Source organism: Zonotrichia leucophrys, chromosome 23 (genome assembly GCF_028769735.1).
Source record: "Zonotrichia leucophrys gambelii isolate GWCS_2022_RI chromosome 23, RI_Zleu_2.0, whole genome shotgun sequence".
NCBI lineage: Eukaryota > Metazoa > Chordata > Aves > Passeriformes > Passerellidae > Zonotrichia > Zonotrichia leucophrys.
The window spans coordinates 5,803,177-5,823,332 of NC_088192.1; the positions used below are offsets into that span (position 1 = coordinate 5,803,177).

General features: G+C 48.3%; 1 protein-coding gene across 4 annotated transcripts in view; it reads right to left on the bottom strand.

Annotated features, from left to right (window-relative positions):
- HIVEP3 (HIVEP zinc finger 3) overlaps nt 1-20,156 on the bottom strand; it is a 306,678-nt gene that overhangs the window by 93,434 nt on the left and 193,088 nt on the right. For all 4 annotated transcript variants that reach the window (XM_064731316.1, XM_064731317.1, XM_064731318.1 and 1 more), the window contains one exon: nt 11,823-11,916. The gene's annotated coding sequence lies outside the window, so the exon portion shown is untranslated. The remainder of the gene's footprint in view (nt 1-11,822; nt 11,917-20,156) is intronic.

The following is a 20,156-nucleotide window of genomic DNA, read 5'->3' on the forward strand; positions in this document are numbered from 1 at the left end:
CCATCCTGTGAGATTACAGTGCCTTTATTTTTCATGGGTTTTTGGTTGCTTTTGGGTTTGGTTTTTATTTTCTCTCCTAAAAGTCAGTTTGAAAGATCCCATTCCTTCTCCCAGCAGATGTGTCAGTCTTACACCCACACCTGGAGTTTAAGGGAAGGCGCTCAGAACTGTAAAATGAATCCCCCAAAATGCATTAAATTTTAAAGGATCATGGCACAAGAAGTTGCTTGTTTGCCCAGGGGCAGAATAACCCATGGAGCCCCTGCGGGTCTCAGCTTTTGTTTTGTGAGTTGAGCAGGAGCCTCATTAAGCTCCTCAAAGTCACCACCAGTGATGAACTGGAGTGAAATTAGCCCAGCATTTATCCTGGGAATTCCTCTCAGCCCCAGACTAAGAGATAACACTGGTTTTATCTGGATAACACTGCTGCTCCTATTTATGGGGCACTGCAGACAGGGAATTTCACCCAAAAAGCTTTACTGCAGATTTCAGCCAAAAACTCTGCTGGTTTTTTAGAATCAGCATTTCCAGGAACATGAAAAAATTGGTGGTTCAAAAAGCGCTGCCACAACCCTGCAGGGTCCTCAGAGACACCCAGACACCGAGCCCAGCGCCCAGCACAGGCCTGACTAAGCCTGACCTGCTAAACCCAGGCTGCAGAACCCCCCAGGCATTTCTGCACCTGGCTCATCTTTAAGCTTCAATTTCTCACATAAAAATAGAAAACAGTCTTGATTTAAAGATTGCAAACAGTGGCAGAAGCAGCAGCTCTCACTGAGGAGGTTTTGGTGATCGATTCCTTCTCTGCTAAGATTCTGTTCCCTTTTTTTGATGCTTTTTTTGTCTGGTTTCACTGCCCAGACTACTAAAATTCAATCCCAGATGTTTTTAATGTTGGTTTTGCTCTTCAAGGAGAAATACCCCAACTCCCAAAGCCCAGGGACAGATCTCTGTGGGTCCTCCCTAAACCCAGAAATTCTTGTTATAATTCACCTACAATTGCTGCTGGAGATCTGCTTGGGGTACTAAAAACACATCCTGCCTTGCACAAAGCAAAGCATGGGGAATTTTTGGAAACCTGCTCCTTTTCAGTCACATTTCTCTGCCTCTCACACAAAGCCTCAGGCAGCAGCTGGGGCTGTGGTGTGCACAGGCCAACTGTGACACTCCAGGATGGGTTTGGATAAGCAGCAATGGTCAGAAACCAGAAACCAGCACAATTTTCTCTGGTCATGGAGAGCCCACAGTGGTGAAGGTCTAATAAAAAAAAACCAAAAAGAAACCAAAAAAAACCCCCATAATAATACACAGAAATATTTCTATTCTTTTCAAAGAATTTGATATTCCTGTAGCCACATATGGCTGGCTGCCAATGGCAAAATTTGTATTTTTTGTTCTGGAACACCAAGATTTTTTAAATTATATTTGTAAATGGTGGATGATCTATTCCAGCTCCTGGACCCCCCACCAACCCCACCCTGGCCATGCCTGCAGCGCTGCCCAAATTTCTCCCCCATCCTTCATCTCCCCCATCCCTCACTCTCACACAACCATGGAATGTGCTGAGCTGGAAGGGACCCACAGGGATGATCAATCCCAAAGCCAAACCCTGCCCAGAGCCCCCAGCCAGCCCAGCCTGGGCATCCCTGGAGCTGTGGCAGCCTCGGGGCCGTGCCCATTGCCTGGGCAGCCTGGGCAGTGCCAGCACCCTCTGGGGGAAGAGCCTTGCCCTGATCTCCAGCCTGAGCTGCCCTGGCCCAGCCCCAGCCGTGCCCTGGCTGCTGTCCCTGCCCCAGAGCAGAGATGGGAGCTGCCCCTGGGGAGGAGCTGCAGATCCCTGAGCTCTGCCCTCAGTGTGCCCTGCTCCAGCTGCACACACCAAGAGCCCTCAGCTGCTCCAGACCCTTCCCCATTCCCTTGTCCCACCTTTGGACACTTTCTAAACACCTTTAGATCCTTCTTACACCACAAAGTTCCCCAAGCACTGGAGAGAGGCCAGCCCAGCCCAGAGCAGAGCAGGACAATCCCTCCCTTGGGCAGCCCTGGCTCTGAGACCACAGCACACAAAGCCCAGCCCCAGAGCACCCCCAGCCCCACTGGGAGCTCCCCAGGGACACTCAGTGGCCATGGAGAGCAGAGATCTCCTGGAGGGAGGATTGGCTGTGGGAGAGATCAAGAAAACTGCCCCAAGAATAGCAGAGAACTGCCCCAGCTCTGACAGGTGGGAACCGAATAAAAGACACATCCCCAGACACATCTTCCAACCTAAGACACTTCTCTGCTCATTTTCCCCTCATTGTTTCCCATCCCTGGAAGAGCTGCTGGGATTTTCACCCAGCTGAGGATCTGGGGAGTTGGGCTGCCCTTTGTGCAGCCTGGTCTGGCTCCCTGCGGCTCTGCAGGGCTGGGCCAGCATTTGGGAAGCTGGGAGGGAGCAGAGCTGGTGGCAGCTCCGTCTGCCCAGCAGATCCAGCAGAGATCACGTGTGACACTCACATTCTCTGGAAAAATCCCTTCACCCAGGATTTTTCTCCTGGGAAGCTGAGAAGCCTCAGAGAAAAAGGAAAACAATTCTTATTTCATTTGCTTCTCCTGTGTAGTGCTCATGTGGAATGTGTTTGGAGATTGTTTATCCACAGGTGATTGTTCCATTGGATTCTGCTGTGAGTTGTTTTCACTCTTTGGCCAATCAAGGCCAAGCTGTGTCAGGACTGTGGAGAGAGTCACGAGTTTTCATTATTATCTTTTTAGACTTCTGTAAGTGTCCTTTCTGTATTCTTTAGTATAGTTCAGTATAGTATTCTTTAATATAATATAGTATCATAAAATAAGAAATCATTCTAAGAATATGGAGTCAGATTCGTCACTCCTTCCTTTGTCTGGGAACCCCACAAATACAATAATCAATCATTGAATACAGTATTCAATCAATGAATAATTGAGTTGTTATTATTATATTCAATATTCAATTGAATATTGTATTCCATATTCAATTATTAAATTTGAGCTGTTATTATTGTATTCAATATTCAATTGAATATTGAATATATTTAATATTCAGTTATTCATTGAATATTGAATTATTTAACCATAGAATAACAGAATCACAGAATCACAGAATTATGGAATAGTGGAGTCACGGAATCACTGAATTATTGAATCATTGAATCATAGAATCATAGAATTACAGAATCATGGAATTATGGAATCATGGAATCATTTGAGTCATGGAATCACTGAATTCTTCAATCATTGAATCATAGAATTATTGAATCATAGAATCACGGAATCATGGAATCACTGAATTATTCAATCATTGAATAATTTAGTTGTTATTATTATATTCAATATTCAATTGAATACCCTATTAAATATTCAATTATTAAATATGAGTTATTATTATTATATTCAATGTTCAACTGTATTTGAATATATTCAATATTCAATTTAATCATGAGTATATTTCATAGTCAATTATTCATTGAATATTGAATCACAGAATTACAGAATTATAGACTCATGGAATCACTGAATTATTGAATTATTAAATCATTGAATCATAGAATTACAGAATCACAGAATTATGGAATCACTGAATTATTAAATCATTGAATAATTGAGTTGTTATTATTATATTCAATATTCAATTGAATATATTCAATCTTCAATTGAATATTAAATATATTTCCTATTCAATTATTCATTGAATATTGAATTACTGAATCATAAAATCACAGAATTATAGACTCACGGAATCATGGAATCACTGAATTATTGAATCATTGAATTACTGATTTTGGGAGGCCCTCAGGGCCAGGGCAGCCCCCAGGAGCAGCTCAGAGAACCCTCCCTGGAAGCCTGTGGGCCCCACAGATATTCTGCTGAGCTGCAGGAGCAGGAGGAAGCTCCCAGCACAATGCTCAATGAGGGCCTTTCTCCCTGGCAGGCTGTTTATTCCCATTTATTCCCATTTCTTCCTGCACAGCCCGGCTCCCATCCGAGGAAGGCTCCTCTCCCAGGAGAATGGGGTGATTATGTGGGATCAGCGCTCTGCCAGCGGGGCTTCCCCCGTCCCGTCCCCAGCCCAGCAGTGCCCGGGGCACAGATGTCACCATTGATGTCCCCAGGGTCCCACCGAGCTCAATGGAGCTCATTCATTATTGCAGCAACAACGGGGCTTTCCCCAGTTCTTCACAGGCTTAAATCTCCTGCCTGCTCTGCAGGATTATACAGTCATGGAAATATGGAATCATGGAATCACTGAATTATTCAATCATTGAATAATTGAGTTATTATTATATTCAATGTTCAATTCAATACTGAATATATTTAATATTCAATTATTCATTGAATATTGAATGATTGAATCATTGAATCATAGAATCACTGAATTATAGAATCATGGAATCGTGGAATCACTGAATTATTCAATTATTGAATAATTGAGTTATTATTATATTCAATTGTCAATTCAATATTGAATATATTTAATATTCAATTATTCATTGAATCACGGAATCGTGGAATCACTGAATTATTCAATTATTGAATAATTGAGTTATTATTATATTCAATTGTCAATTGAATGTAGCATTCAATATTCAATTATTAAATATGAGCTCTTGTTATTATATTCAGTATTCAATTGAATATTGAATATCTTAAATATTCAATTGTTCATTGAATATTGAATTGCTGATACATAGAATCACAGAATTATAGACTCACAGAATCACTGAATTATTGAATCATTGAATAATCGAATCACTGTATTATTGAATCATGGAATCAGTGAATTATTGAATCATTAAATTATTGAATCCCAGAATCCTGGAATGGTTTGGGGTGAAAGGGACCTTCAGTCCCACCCCATCCCACCCCTGCCATGGAGGGACACCTCCTACCATACCAGGTGCTCCCAGCCCTGTCCAGCCTGGCCTGGGGTACCTCCAGAGATGGGAACGGTCTGGTTCCCTTCCCCACGAGGCAATGCAGTGAATAAACTCATCCAAAATGCTCTGTAGCTCTGGGCAGATCTCCTCCACACTTGGAGGCATTTTATTTCCCTGGGGTGTTTCATTTTCGCTCTGAGTGTCATTTCCTTAATGAAGATGAATGAAGGAAACAGCATTTTAAAGAGCCTGACCCCTGTAAACAAAACCAATTCCCCTGTTCTCAGCCTAAGCCTCTGGCACCCTTTTGCCTTGGTAACAATTCTCTTTCTTTTTAGCTGTTTTTGCTGCCTTTGAGGCAGCAATTCCTGAAATGCACAGCAAATCTCCTCCAAATCAGCCCAAAAATGACCCTCTGGTCCTTTCCAGTTCAGAACTTAACAAATTTACAGAGCAGCTCTTGTGATCCCAGGTTCCCACAGCCAACACCAGGATCCTGACAAACCCAAAATGCCCCATGCCCTTGTTATAAGTGAGATTCAGTTTGTGTTGAGTTGGGGTTGACTTGATGGAGGAGGAGGAGGAGGAGGAGGAGGAGGAGTGTGCTGCCACCTCTGAAAGGCACCTTCACCCCAGGAGGGGAGGAGGTGGCAGCATCCAGACCAGCACCCAACGCTCTGACACCCCGAGGATCCTGCCAGGGGTTTGTGAGCATCACCACAAGACTTTCCAGCCCTTTGGTGGTTTTCCTGTTATTCTCTGTTGAGTTTTAACTTTTTTTTTTTTTTTTTTTTTTTTTTTTTTTTTTTTTGCCAAGGTTGGGATTAAATGTGTGAGATGGTGTTTCTCGTTTGGACTCAGATGTTTGTTAGCACTTATCTCTGTCACAGTCACACAAACCCTGAGTTCTGTAGCACTTCACTCTCACACATTGAAAATGGAGCCCCATCTCTCTCTACAAGGCCTTTTAGGGATAAACTGTCCAATTAAGAAATGACACCTACATTATTTTCACTTTCAACCCAATAACCAACCACCTGTGACCCTCAATGGGGACTTTTCGTCCAATTACACAAAACCACCCAAACCCATGGAGAAGGAGGAGAAGGAGAAGGAGAAGGAGAAGGAGAAGGAGAAGGAGAAGGAGAAGGAGAAGGAGAAGGAGAAGGAGAAGGAGAAGGAGAAGGAGAAGGAGAAGGAGAAGGAGAAGGAGAAGGAGAAGGAGAAGGAGAAGGAGAAGGAGAAGGAGAAGGAGAAGGAGAAGGACCAGCCTCTGTCCCAAACCTCCATCTTGCTCCATATCTATTACTTTATTCTAAACCCCAAACTCTAAGTTTCCCACTCTGTGATATCAGACACTTCTATCCAAACTCCACACCCACAATCCCAGTTCTGTCATTCCATTCTGGAAGCTTCTCCACAGCCTCAGGTCAGTGCAGTGTTCTCTGAGGGTCAGCACCTGGCAGCACAGAAAGTCTCAAATTCCCAATAACCACGGCTCTAACAGCTCTGCAATGATGTGGGCACATCTCCACAGTGCCAGGGCTTGTGGCCATCTCTGGTGGGCTCAGGGTGGGGTTGTTGGGTTGCCCTGGGTAGGGACAGGAGTTGGGCTGGGGGTCCCTCCCCGCTCAGGACGTGCTGTGCTTGTCTGAGCTGGGGCACTCAGTGTGGCAGCGCTGCCTCACACTGCACTGCCTCCGCGTGAAAAACAAAAACTGCCCCAAATCTGCCCCTCAGCAGCTTCAGAGGAGGAGAAAACCTCATTGGCAACTTCAGAGTTTGGTGTGGCCTCCCCTGGGCAATGACTGGGCCTCAGCTGGGGCTCAGCTTCTGCTTCCCTTTGCCTGGGGACACCAGTGAGGGCACAGGGCAGCTTCCCTTTGCTCAGGTGAGGGCACAGGGCAGGTTCCCCCAGTGAGGGCACCCTCAGGTTCCCTCTGGCCCAGCCTGAGGCCGTTCCCTCTGCTCCTGTCCCTGTGCCCTGGAGCACAGCCCGACCCCCCCGGCTGTGCCCTCCTGGCAGGAGCTGTGCAGAGCCACAAGGGCCCCTGAGCCTCCTTTGCTCCAGGCTGAGCCCCTGCCCAGCTCCCTCAGCCCCTCCTGGGGCTCCAGACCCTTCCCAGCTCCATTCCCTGCCCTGGACTCTCTCCAGCCCGTCCAGGCCCTGTTTGCAGTGAGGGGCCCAGGAGGAATTAGGTGACAGTGTGGGAAGGCTGAGTCATCTCCTGCTCCCTGGATAGTGATGAAATGCCTCCCTCCACCTCTGGCTCCTCTTCCCCACAGCTCTGAGCACACACAAGTTTTATATCTCCCCTTGAATTCCCAGAGGAATTCCTCATTCCTTCCCTCAGCCAGTATCTCTCATTAGATGTGACATGCAGAGCTCTGAGGGTCACTGTCCCCGCACTGAACGTGCTCTGCCACCTCCCACACACCTCCAGGAGAAAGAGCTTGTCCAGAGTTTAATGTGACACTGCAGCCTTAGGGGAAAAGCAAAAAGAAAAAACGTGGAGAAAATCCAAAAATTCCTCCTGGCTGCCAGGCCTGCATTACAATCAACAAATCACCTCGGCTGTTTCACCTCAGGGTAAAACTTGGAAAGCTCAGTTCCTTTCTATGAATCACCCTCAGCAAACAGCCTCAATTAAGAGATAAAACATTGCTACCACAACAGCAGCTCGGGCAGGGATTTATTTTTAGAAGCTGCTTAAAATAGTGCGTGGTACCTCAATGAAAACCATCCCCTGTGTGCTGGTACGGGCTGATGTCAGAGCAGTGAGACACCCCTGAGGGACACACACTTAACACCCTGCCCAGGCCTCCTGCACAGCACCAAGCTGAGAGAAAACACTGAAAAAAACAGGCAAGGAAGCCCAAAACTGGTCTTAACACCTCCCTGTGAGTGTAGTAAGATGCCAGGAGAGAGGGGTGTAAAGGGATGAGTCAAAGCAGATTTTGGAAGTGACAACATTTCCTACTAAAATGTGAGCAGAAAAGGCTCTTTGTGACTTCAGGGAAGGGTTTTGGGTTCTGAGAGCCAACTCTGGGGCTGAAACAAGATCTGGTGCAAAGTTTGGATTTGAGAGGCCACTGCCAAGAAGATGCCACCGTCCCCATGGGACCAGCAAGGATCTGGGGACAACTTCTGATCTGGCACTGCAGCACAACCTCTGCACCTGGGGAGTGGTGGCAAAGCGAAGTCACAAGATCTCAGAATGTTCTGAGCTGGAAGGACCCCAAGGATCACCCAGTCCCACCCCAAACCCTGCCCAGACCCTCCAACAGCCCCACCCTGGCCATCCCTGCAGCGCTGCCCAAATTTCTCCCCCATCCTTCATCTCCCCCATCCCTCACTCTCACACAATCATGGAATGTGCTGAGCTGGAAGGGACCCACAGGGATGATCAATCCCAAAGCCAAACCCTGCCCAGAGCCCCCAGCAAGCCCAGCCTGGGCATCCCTGGAGCTGTGGCAGCCTCGGGGCCGTGCCCATTGCCTGGGCAGCCTGGGCAGTGCCAGCACCCTCTGGGGGAAGAGCCTTGCCCTGATCTCCAGCCTGAGCTGCCCTGGCCCAGCTCCATGCCCACCCTGCACGTCTTTGTACCCTTTTGGGGTTGGCAGCCCTGGGTAAGCACAGGGCTGAATCCCAACAATGTCAGATGTGAAGGATAAAAAACACAGAGCTTGGTGGCACTTTTGAAACCAATATGACAATAAAAGCAGAATCAAAACCTAAAGTCCCCCTGTGTCCCACTGGGGAGGCCCCAATTTGAGTGCTGAGACCTGTCCTGGGCCCCTGGTGACAGGGACATGGTGGGGCTGGAGCATGTTTAGGGCAGGGAACGGAGCTGGGAAGGGTCTGGAGCCCCAGGAGAGACTGAGGGAGCTGGGAAGGGGCTCAGCCTGGAGCAAAGGAGGCTCAGGGGTCCCTGGAGCTGCAGAGGAAAACTCCCCCCTTGTGCAGGATCCCTGCTGCAGCAGAGCCACAGCTGGCACTGCAGGAGGGCTGAGCCCCCATGGGATGGGGCTGTGCCACAGCCTGAGCCACAGCGTGCCAGGGCCTGCTCCCACTCTGGCAGGTTTTGTTTGTACCATTGCATTTGTATTTTTAATTTTCCTAGTAAAGAGCTGTTATTCCTGCTCCCATATCTATTCCTGAGAGCCACTTAATTTCAAAATTATAATAATTCAGAAGCAGGGGGTTTGCATTTTCCATTTTAGGTGAGGCTGCTGCCTTCCTCAGCAGACACCTGGCTCTTCAACCCAAGACAAGAAAAGTCAGGGACATAAACAAGTGAGCAAAGAGGCAGCTCTGGGTGAGACACACAGGTGGAAAATTACAGGAGTGTTGGGACAGAGGGGAAAAGCCTCATGTGGGATGGGGCAGCAGAGCAGGAGCAGAACCAGGCTGCTGCCAGAGGAGAGACTTGGTACAATCCTCAAAAAAAAAAAAAAAAACCACCAAAAAATCACTTTTGAAGACACCCAGAGAGAGCTGGGTCACCTCCACATGGGAATGGGGACAGCAGATGGATTTCCTGACAATGAAAGATGCAAGAGAAAATGGAGAATTAATGGCTCTCAATGCTGGGTGCAGCATAATTCTCCCTAAAAGCCCAACCAGGCAGAGATTTTTACACTGCTCAGGTGAAAGAACTCGAAAATATCACTAAAACTCACAGAGGTTTTCAACAAAACTCCTTAGATCTGTTTTTATTCCACACAAATAAAAGCCAGGCGGCCAAATTAATCCTAATTAAGCTGATTAGGTTTATTGCAGGGCTAAGAATCATTCACTGGTAACACAAGAGGTTTTTTCCCCCTTTCTCCAAAGAGAATTCCCTTTGTGCATCTGCTTTTAACACCACCCTGATGAGAGCACATCCCAATATAATTCCATTATGCCTGGGAGAGGTTTCATCCATCCCCTGAAATTCAGGGAATGAATACAAAACCATGCACATTATGTACTCTCTGCAGGGATATTTCAAGCTTTTCCCCTCCAAGTAAATCAGTTTTATGTCATTAAAGCCCTTGAAAATATCAAGCTGCAATGCTTTGCTCCCAGAACTTCGTTTCCTCTCAATTTCTTGTGACTTTGGGGAAGGCAGGTCACAGAATTTGGCATTTCCCACTTCAGCTCAGCCCTGCAGCCAAACTCTGGTGCCTCAGTTTCCCTCAAATATGGGCATGGAATTTCGGAGGAGCTGAAAATCTGAACCCATGATCATTTCTAGGAAGTCTGAGGTGAAAAACAAGCAGATATTTATTTTTTTGTTTGTTTAAATTAAACTTCCAGAACCATTGGATGGCACAGAGAAAGCCTAAACCCAAGAATGCCCTGACAAACACAAGAGCAAAGCTCGGATTTAGACTCCTCCTGAGGGAAAAACAAGGAATTAATTCATTTTATTTGCACCTGATCACCTTTGGGGCCCTGGATTTGTTTTCATTTCTTATTTGCTAAGCCCTGACAGTCACAGGGACACCAGCAGTGGCTGCCCACTGGATTTTGTCCCTGGGGACAGCCTGTGGCTCTGCCCCTTTATATTATAAATATAAATCTGCTCTATAATAAACCTTTTATTCCTCAGAAAGTCACAAACCCTGGAATTCTTGCCATCTCCACCAAAATGAACCCGTGCAGATACAGGTACAATCACACAGTGCTGGAAAGAGGGTAAAATTCCTAGGGTTTGGAGCATCCAGACCTGGTTGAAATGCATGAAATAAACTCAATTTGCAATAAATAAACCCAGTTTGCATTTCTGCCCTCGGGGTCTTGGCCCCAAACTCTCCTTGAGGAACTTGGGGGAGCCAAAGGCGGCTCTGAGGGGTCCATGGCTGGTGGGGAGCGAAGGAAAAGCCAAAATTGCCCAAACCCACGGGGAAAAGCAGAATTGCTGATTTTCTAGGAATGGTTTGGGTTGGAAGGGAAATTAAATCAATCCAGTTCCAACCCAGGGACACCTTCAGGCTGCTCAGCCTGGCCAGGGATGGAGCAGCCACAGCAGGTCTGGCAATTCCGGCCCAGCTCCTCCCCACCCTGCCAGGGAACAATTCCAAATTCCCAAAATCCAACCAAGACCCAAATCACACTTTCTTCCCTATCACACTACAAACCCTGCACAGAACCAGGCCCTGACACCACAAATAATCTGATTTTTCATTAAAAACCTTCCAATCCCTTCTTTGGGACACAAATCCCACTCTCCCAGGGAACAATTCCTAATTCCCAAAACCCAACCAAGCCCCAAATCACACTTTCTTCCTTTTCCCTTTCCCTGCACAGAACCAGGCCCTGACACCACAAATACTCTGATTTTTCATTACAAACTTTCTAAGCTGATGGAATCCCTCTTTGGGACAGAAATCCGATTCTCCCGGGGAACAATTCCTTCCCAAAACCAAACCAAGCCCCAAATCACAGTTTCTTCCCTGTCAGACTCCAAGCCCTGCACAAACCAGCTTTACTCAGGCCCTGACCACAAATATTCTGATTTTTCATTACAAATGTCCTAAGCTGATGGAATCCCCTCTGTGGGACACAAATCCCACCCTCACAGGGAACAATTCCTAATTCCCAAAACGCAACCAACCCCCAAATCACTTTCTTACCTTTCTCATTCCAAACTCTGCACCAGGCCCTGACACCACAAATAATCTGATTTTTAATTACAAACATTCCAATCCCCTCTGTGGGACACAAATCCCACCAGCCTGAGGAGCTGTGCTCCATTTTGGACCTTCTGCAAGGAAAATTAAGCATTTTCAGAGTGTCTCCAGGTTGTCCTGAGCTGGAAGGGACCCACCAGGACCATCAAATCCAATTCCACAAAACCCAAGGGCAAATGGGAGCTCCAGCACAGGCTGGAACCTTTAAAATGCATTTGGAAGATGGAAGATGGAAAAGAAGATTTTTCTTACTAAAATTGCTGCAGATACCAGGCTGGGACAGGCTGCAGGTGCTTCAGAGCCAGAATTAGGAGTCGAAATGGTCTTGATAAATTGTAGAAATGGTCTGGAAGAAACAAGAAAAAAAGAAAAACACTTCAGGAATGGGTGAATTGGTGAGGCAGGAATAATCAATGACATGGCCACCACAGAGATAAATACAGGCTTGAAAGGGTGGGGTTTGGGAAATCTCAGGATTTCCAGGAGCTGGACATGAAATAGTGCAATAAAATAAAACCCAACGTGAAATAGTGCAATAAAATAAACCCCAATATTTGCTGTGATGCAGAGACAAAATGTCCAACAAATAAACAAAGGGAACTCTACATCTCTCTGGCCCCACTAGGTGCTGGTGTTGGACATTTCAGTCAAATCAGAGATAAATTTCCAATGAGGACAAGGAGAATGATCTGAGATGGAGGGAGAGAGCACAGAGGAAATCCAGAGAGGGAAATTAGATTTGTGGCATTTTTATGGTTGGACATTTCAATGAAATCACAGATAAATTCCCAAGGAGAAAAATCTGAAATGGGTGGAGAGAGCAAAGACTGAAAATCCAGAGAGAAAAATCAGTTTTGTGGCATTGTTATGATTCGACATTTCGGTCAAATCACAGATAAATTCCCAAGGAGAATGATCTGAGATGGAAGGAGAGAGCACAGAGTGGAAATCCAGGGAGGAAAATCAGATTTGTGGTATCATTTTGGTTGGACATTTCAGTCAAACCACAGATAAATTCTCAAGGAGAAAGATCTGAAATGAGTGGAAAGAGCAAAGACTGGAAATCCAGAGAAGAAAATCAGATTTGTGGCCTCATTTTGGTTGGAAAAGCCCTCCAGGACCATCCAGCCCAATCACAAATCGGCTCCACCATGGCCACCACCAAGCCATGTCCCCAGGTGTCACACCCAGGGGTTTGTTGGACATTTCCAGGGATGGGGACTCACATTCCCGGCGTGGGGATTGATTTGGAGTGAAGACCACAGGGAGGACTCGCCCTGCTCCTCAAACCCAAGGGACACAACACAAGGGAAAATCGCCTGTAGGGTTTGTTTGTTGGGAAAGATGAAACAGGAAAGCCTTATAAATATGATTGCCTGGCAAAATATTTTGAGAATATGGAAACTAAAAGTGAGATTGAAATGAAAGCAAGCTTTGAGATCCCTCAGTTACTGAACAACTGGAAAACAATGGCATGGCCAGCTGAAGGTGATCCCCTTTGGATCAAACAATCCCCTCTGCTTGCAGACAGGCCCAAGGCTCAGAGCAGACCCTGCCAGCTTGGCAGAAGGGGCCCAAAGAGGAGTTTTTAGGGTTTAAAATGTAACCCAGTGTGGTAATGTAATGATTCTTATAGTAAATACAGTGTACATATATATATATATATATGAATATAATATGATACGATATAATATAATATAATATAATATAATATAATATAATATAATATAATATAATATAAGTAACTATAGTTGTTATAGTATGTAATGGTTATATATGTATCTTACAGTATGTAAATGTTATATACTAATTTTATCGTATGTAAATGCTGTAGGATTTGTATCTTGTACTAAATTGGTTAGTGAGAATTAGAATATTCATCACAGAAGAAGATTTATGGTATTGTAATGGGAACCTCGCTCTTTTTCCCTCTTACTTTTATTCTTTGCTCTCTCTCATCCTCTTTACCACTCTCTTTACCTCTTTTTCCCTTTTCCTTTATTCTTTCTCTCTCTCTCCCTCTTTGGGCCCTGCTCTGAGCTGTGGCTGGCAGCTCCCAGCAGGGCCCTGCACCCAGGCCCTTTGCAATAACCCACAAGTTCCCAGCCCTGGCTGCAGAGATCTCTGCTCTCTGTCCATCCCCACCATCCCACCCCTATCACTCTCACATTCACAGCCCTAAATTGCACCAGACACCCCAGGAGGAGTTCCCTGAGTGGGAATTCAAGGAATTCAAGGGGTCTCCAACACCTGGATCAGGGAATTTAAGGCACAGCCCACGAGGAGGTGGCTTTACCTTGGACTGCCAATTGTTTTTCTTTCCAAGGGTAGAAAAACCCCTCAGGAAGCAACTCAGTGGCTCAATTACACAAGTTAATTAACCAAATTAACAGCTCCTCCAGCACATCACCCACACAGGCAGAGAGATCTGTCTGCACAGGGGAAAGAAGTAAAATTCCATCAGTTTTGTGGACAAGAAACAGAGATTGAAGCAACCAAGACGTGCCAACAGCACCCAGAGGGTGAGGCTCAATGGAGGGGGAGCCCTGTCCAGTAAAATAATCCAAAAAATTACCCTTTTAATTAGAGAAAAGTTAAAACTATTCAACTCAAACATCTGCAGGTGCCCTTCACATGACAGGATCTCAAAGCAGATTTATTTTTGCACCAATCTGCCTTCCCACAGAGCAGACAAACCCTTCCCTTGCAGGTGGAAGGCTCAGCAGAGCTGCTCTGATTCCTCAGCAGGAACCAGGCTGGGGCAGGGGGCTCTGAGAGCCTGACAGGATTTTCAGCATTTCCACAAAGCCCAGAAATAGATCCAGAGCAGGCTCTGCTACCCCAGAGCCTCCCTGGGCTGGCAGAGGGGTCCCAGCTCCATTTGGGGACAGTTTAAGCTGGGCTTGTAACCAACAAAATCATCATTGAGCACAGCTGGGAACAGGGAGGTTCTGGAATTTTTTCCAGGGATCTCAAGAGGTCAAAAGGAACCTCCCAACATCACCCTGGGCACAGAGAGGCTGCCCCTGGAGCCCTGGCAGTGCCCAAGGCCAGGCTGGGCATTGGGGCTGGCAGCACCTGGCACAGTGGCAGGTGGCCCTGGGCTGCAATCAGCTGCCATTGAAGATCCCTTCCCACCCAAACCACTCTGGCATTCACATTCCTCAATCAAGGATGGAAACCAGCACCAAAACCCATTGCAGCAAATGGAGAAAGGAAAGGAAAGAATGATTTCCTGGCTGGTTGCAGGTGCCCCCAGTGCCATTTGCCACAGGGGGTTTGTAGCCTGGCAAGGGCTGGTTAGAGAGGTTTGGGCTGTGCCAGGGTGCCCAGAGCAGCTGTGGCTGCCCCTGGAGCCCTGGCAGTGCCCAAGGCCAGGCTGGAGCACCTGGCACAGTGGGAGGTGTCCCTGCCATGGATGGGGTGGCACTGGATGGGATTTGAGGTCCCTTCCAGCCATAATTCCATAATTCTGTGATTCCCCATCCTATAGTTTGAGTTTTGCTTCACTTCCAGGGATGGAGCAGCTCTGGGAAATTCATCCCAGGCCCTCCCCACCCTCCCAGGGAACAATTCCTAATTATCAAAAGCCAAACAACGCCCACATCACAGCTTCTTCCCTTTCCCACTCCAAACCTTGCACAGAACCAGACCCTGACACCACAAATAATCTGATTTTTCACTACAAGCTGATGGAATTCCTTCTGTGGGACACAAATCCCACCAGCCTGAGGACCTTTTGGACCTCCATTTTAGACCTTCTGGACCTTTTGTAAGGAAAATGAAGCATTTTGAGGGTGTCCCCAAGTTGCTGTTGGGCTGTTCTGCCCCCAGAGCCCCATGACCTCTCCAGGCCTCCCCAGCCACAGCAGGATCTGGAATATCCATGCTTTCCTTGGAAAATATTTTCAATATTTTAAAATACTTTCAATATTTCAAAATATCAATAATATTTTCTGAAAATATCAATGTTTTCCTGAAAATCTGGAGGGGAATCAGGACTGGGCTGCTCTGCCCACAAGGAGCAGCCACATCAGGGGAGTTTGGGGTTGGATTCAGAGGACAGAGCAGTGGAGAGGCCAAAAATTCCTCTGGGCAACCCCAGCCTGGTGGGGAGGAGGAATTCCTTCCCCTGCTACCCAGGGAATGGGAAAAAAAGGGAATGGGAATGGTAATGGGAAGGGAAGGATCCTGAACCATTCCATGATTCCATGATCACCAAGCCCTCACTGCCACCTGGCTGTGGAGAGCCTGGGAGAGCTCAGTGACAGAAGAGGCTTTTATCACAAGGGAATTTTCATTTTAATAACAAAAAAAAACCCCAAAAAACCAAAAAAAACAAAAAACCACTAAATCAGCATTCCCCTTCAGCAGCACAGTGAGAGCTTTCCTGGCTGCAGCAGGAATTTCTGCCCCATCCCTCCCTGGTTGCTGAGGCTTCCCCAGCCACAAACACCGATGGGAATGACTGCTGGCCTTGCTGATGGACAAACATCCCAACATTTCCTTCTGCATTTCTCTGGCAAGTGGAGCTCCAGCCTGGTTCAGGAGCACCCTGAGAAGTCCCAGCCAGGCTCCTGCTGCTCAGCTCCAGCTTAACTGGGAGCCATCAGCCCCTCATGGGCTAAGAACAAAGAATTTTAGGTTAAAAGAAAGGGGGAAAAAAAAAAAAGAGCAGTTCAGGCACTGGAGATGAAGCAGCTTTAGAACATCTTTTATCAGGGCAGCTTCCACCTCCAGGCTGGAGTTAGAAACTCATTTCTCAGCCACAGATATGAATTCCCAAAAATTCCTCTCACCCTCCCCGAGCCAGGGCAGGGTGGCAGCTCCTGGGAGCTCCTCCAGCCATTCTGGGGCTGCTGGCACTGCCCAGAGCCAATGTCCAGCCTGGCCTGGAACAGGGGAAAGGGGGGATGAGCATCCCCTGGGGGTCAGGACACCCCTGGAGTTGCCAATTCCAGGAATCCCCGCAGAGCTTGGAGCTGCTGCTCTGAGGAGCCAGAGCACAGAATCCCAGAATTGTTTGGGGTTTTAAAGGAAGGGACTTTAACACTCATCTTGTTCCATGGCAGGGACGCCTCCCCTGGTGGCTCCAATGTCCAGCCTGGCCTGGGACAGCCCCAGGGATGCAGGGGCAGCCACAGCTGCTGCTGTCCCCTGCAGGGAGGTGACAAGTGGGGGTTGCATCCCGCCCTTCAGCCCAGGTTTGACAGAGACAGCACCTTGTGCTCTCCTTCCCTCACAAAACCTGCCTGGAACCTCAGCATTGCCTGACACTGAGGGACATGGGGAGGATCTGCAGCCTGACAGGGCCAGAGGAGGAGATTTGGAGGAGAATCCAGAGCAATTCCCTTTTCCCAGCAGCTGAGCCCTGATTCCAAAGCAGCACAAACTGCTGGGATAGCTTTTCCCTTCTCCTCCCTACAGCATCTTCAGCTCAAGGGGAGAGCTCAGCTGTGCCCTGGGCTGGCTCCATCCATGGACATTGGGCTCCCTGGAACCTTGTGAAGGGTTCTGGCTTGTCTCAGATTGCAAGGCAAGATGGATTCTATTTTCTATTGTTAGAGCTGGGGCAGTTATCTCCTGATAATTGGGCAGTTTTCCTTATCTCTTCAACACCCACTCCTCCCTCAGGAGGGGACACTGCTGATAACAGCTATTGAATGTCCCTGCATGGCTGATAAGAACTACAGCATCCCATTGGGAGATGGGAGCCCAGAGGGAGGAGCCAAGCATTCCTACCCGGATAGAATCTGGAGATTCTGGAACACCAGCACGGCTTCTGCACTGGATTGCCCAGAGGAACAGCAGCTGCCTCTGCCCCTGGATCTTCAGAGGCAGAGACTGCACCTTTCTCCAGGATCCCTGCTCCAGCAGAACCAGCCCTGACACTGCAGGAGGGCTGAGCCACAATTCCAATGGGACTGCTGCCAACAGCCTGACCCACAGGGTGTCAGGTTGGGTTCTGGCTCTGGCACTGTTGTTCTAGTTCACTGCATTGTTTATTTTATCATTTTCTTTCCCTTCCCTATTAAAGAACTGTTATTTCCTGCTCCCATATTTTTTGCCTGAGAGGCCCTTAATTTAAAATTTATAGCAATTGGGAGGGGTGTGGAGGGTTTACATTCTCCATTTCAGGGGAGGTTCCTGCCTTCCTTAGCAGACACCCAGCTTTCCAAACCAAGACATGGCTTCAGCTGGGATCAGGAAATGCCAGCAGGATCTGGGTCAGGTGGGAGCTTTATCTCCCTTTATCCAGGGCAGGGTGTCCTGGGATCTCTCTCCTCTTCCCCTCCCGCCTTGGAGCCACCCCCATGGCTCTCCTGGAGCTGGGCTGGCCGGGTGTGTCCCACCCCAGGCTCAGCCCCTGCATTCCCACATCTCCAGCCCCACACCTCCTGGTATACCCCCAAACCTGCCAAGCTTTCATTCCCTGCCCCCTCTGGGGCTGCAGGGAGGCTTTGGGGTTTCTGAGCTGCTGAGAGCCCTGGCAAGGAGCCCACAGGGGAAAATAACTGAGCAGGAATTTCTCACCCTGCACTGGGCCAGGGTTGGGCTGTCCTCACCCTGCCAGCCACAATGCCTCCCATTCACCCTGCAGAGCTTTGGGGTGTTCCTGGGGAGCCCTGGGGTGTTCCTGGGGAGCCCTGCTCCCCTCAGAGCACAGCCCCAGGCTGCTCCATGGCCCCTCCAGCCTGGGAACGGGGAAACCAACGGGAATGCTGGGCTTGGGAAGGGGCATGGGAATAAAGGACCAAGAGAGGTTGGGACTGGTCCCAGCCTGGGGGTCAGCCCAGCATGACAAGGCCTTGGTTTAATTCCCTGGAAGGTGCATTAATTTCTCCTCAGAGCACATCTCCAGGCTTCTCCATGACCCCCTCCAGCTTGGGAAGGTGGAAATAAATGGGAATGCTGGGCTTGGGGAGGGGGCATGGAAATAAAAACCAAGAGAGGATCCCCAGCAGGAGAGGCTGGGACTGGGGACCTGGTGGTCATGACAAGGCCTTGGTTTAATTCCCTGGAAGATGCATTAATTCCCTTCAGAGCACAGCTCTGCATTTGATTCCCCTCAGAATCAAATGCATTTAATTCCCCTCAGAGCACAGCTCCAGGCTTCTCCATGGCCCCTCCAGCCTGGGAAGGTGGAAACCAATGGGAATGCTGGGCTTGGGAAGGAAGAACGGAAATAAAGGACCAAGAGAGGGTCCCCAGGAGGAGAGGTTGGGACTAGGCCTTCTGCTCCTCCTTTTTTGGGAGATAAAAGCTTCTAAACCATTTGGAGGAGAAATCTCAGTTTGCAGGTGAAAGCAGCTCTGTAAAGCACAGCCTGGAGCTGGGGCAGCAGCTCAGGATCGCCATCCCCCAGCACTGCTGCATCCCAAACACCCTCCCAGCAAGAGAGGAGGCCAAGTAAATGAGCAGCTCAAACCATCCAGGCTCCTGATTCAGAGGTAAAACCAGGCCCAGCTGAGCTGAAATCCTCGGGAGGTGACAGCACTGAGGAGCTGAATGTCTGCAGTGGCCATTCACTCACTGAGATGGGGAAAAGAACCCAAAAGTCCCCAATTTCTGTGTAATTTCCCCTGCTGACAGGAAGGAGCTGCAAAGGGCCACTGCTGCTGAGCTTAATTGCATCCAGTGCTCCTGAGGGTGAGGGGAAAGAGCTCTTCACGAGCCAAAACAAAAAAAAAAAAGTGAATGAATTCTGGTGCAGCAAGAGCAGCATCCTCAAAGCTTCGCTCCCCTCACCACCAAGTGTGAAAGCAGAGATTTTTTTTAATTTTTTTTTTTTTCTCAGTAATGCTTTTTGCTCATTTCCTGCCCGGCCCCTTGTGCTCTGAGCAATAAATCAGGATGAATTAACATCAGGGGCCAGATTAGGATCAGGCCTAAGCAGAACTTTACTGTCATCTTCCAGGGAAGTAAACCAAGGCCTTGTCATGACCACCAGGCTGGGACCAGTCCCAGCATCTCCTCCTGAGAACCCTCTCTTGGTCCTTTATTCCCATGCCCCTTCCCAAGCCCAGCATTCCCGTTGGTTTCCCCGTTCCCAGGCTGGAGGGGCCATGGAGAAGCCTGGGGCTGTGCTCTGAGGGGAGCAGGGCTCCCCAGGAACACCCCAGGGCTCCCCAGGAACACCCCAGGGCTCTGCAGGGTGAATGGGAGGCACCGTGGCTGGCAGGGTGAGGACAGCCCAACCCTGGCCCAGTGCAGGGTGAGAAATTCCTGCTCAGTTATTTCCCCCTGTGGGCTCCTTGCCAGGGCTCTCAGCAGCTCAGAAACCCCAAAGCCTCCCTGCAGCCCCAGAGGGGGCAGGGAATGAAAGCTTGGCAGGTTTGGGGGTATACCAGGAGGTGTGGGGCTGGAGATGTGGGAATGCAGGGGCTGAGCCTGGGGTGGGACACACCCGGCCAGCCCAGCTCCAGGAGAGCCATGGGGGTGGCTCCAAGGCGGGAGGGGAAGAGGAGAGAGATCCCAGGACACTGCACTGGATAAAGAATGATAAAGCTCCCACCTGACCTGGATCCTGTTGGCATTTCCTGATCCCAGAAAGCTTCCCAAGGTTCCAGGGAGCCCAGAGATTAT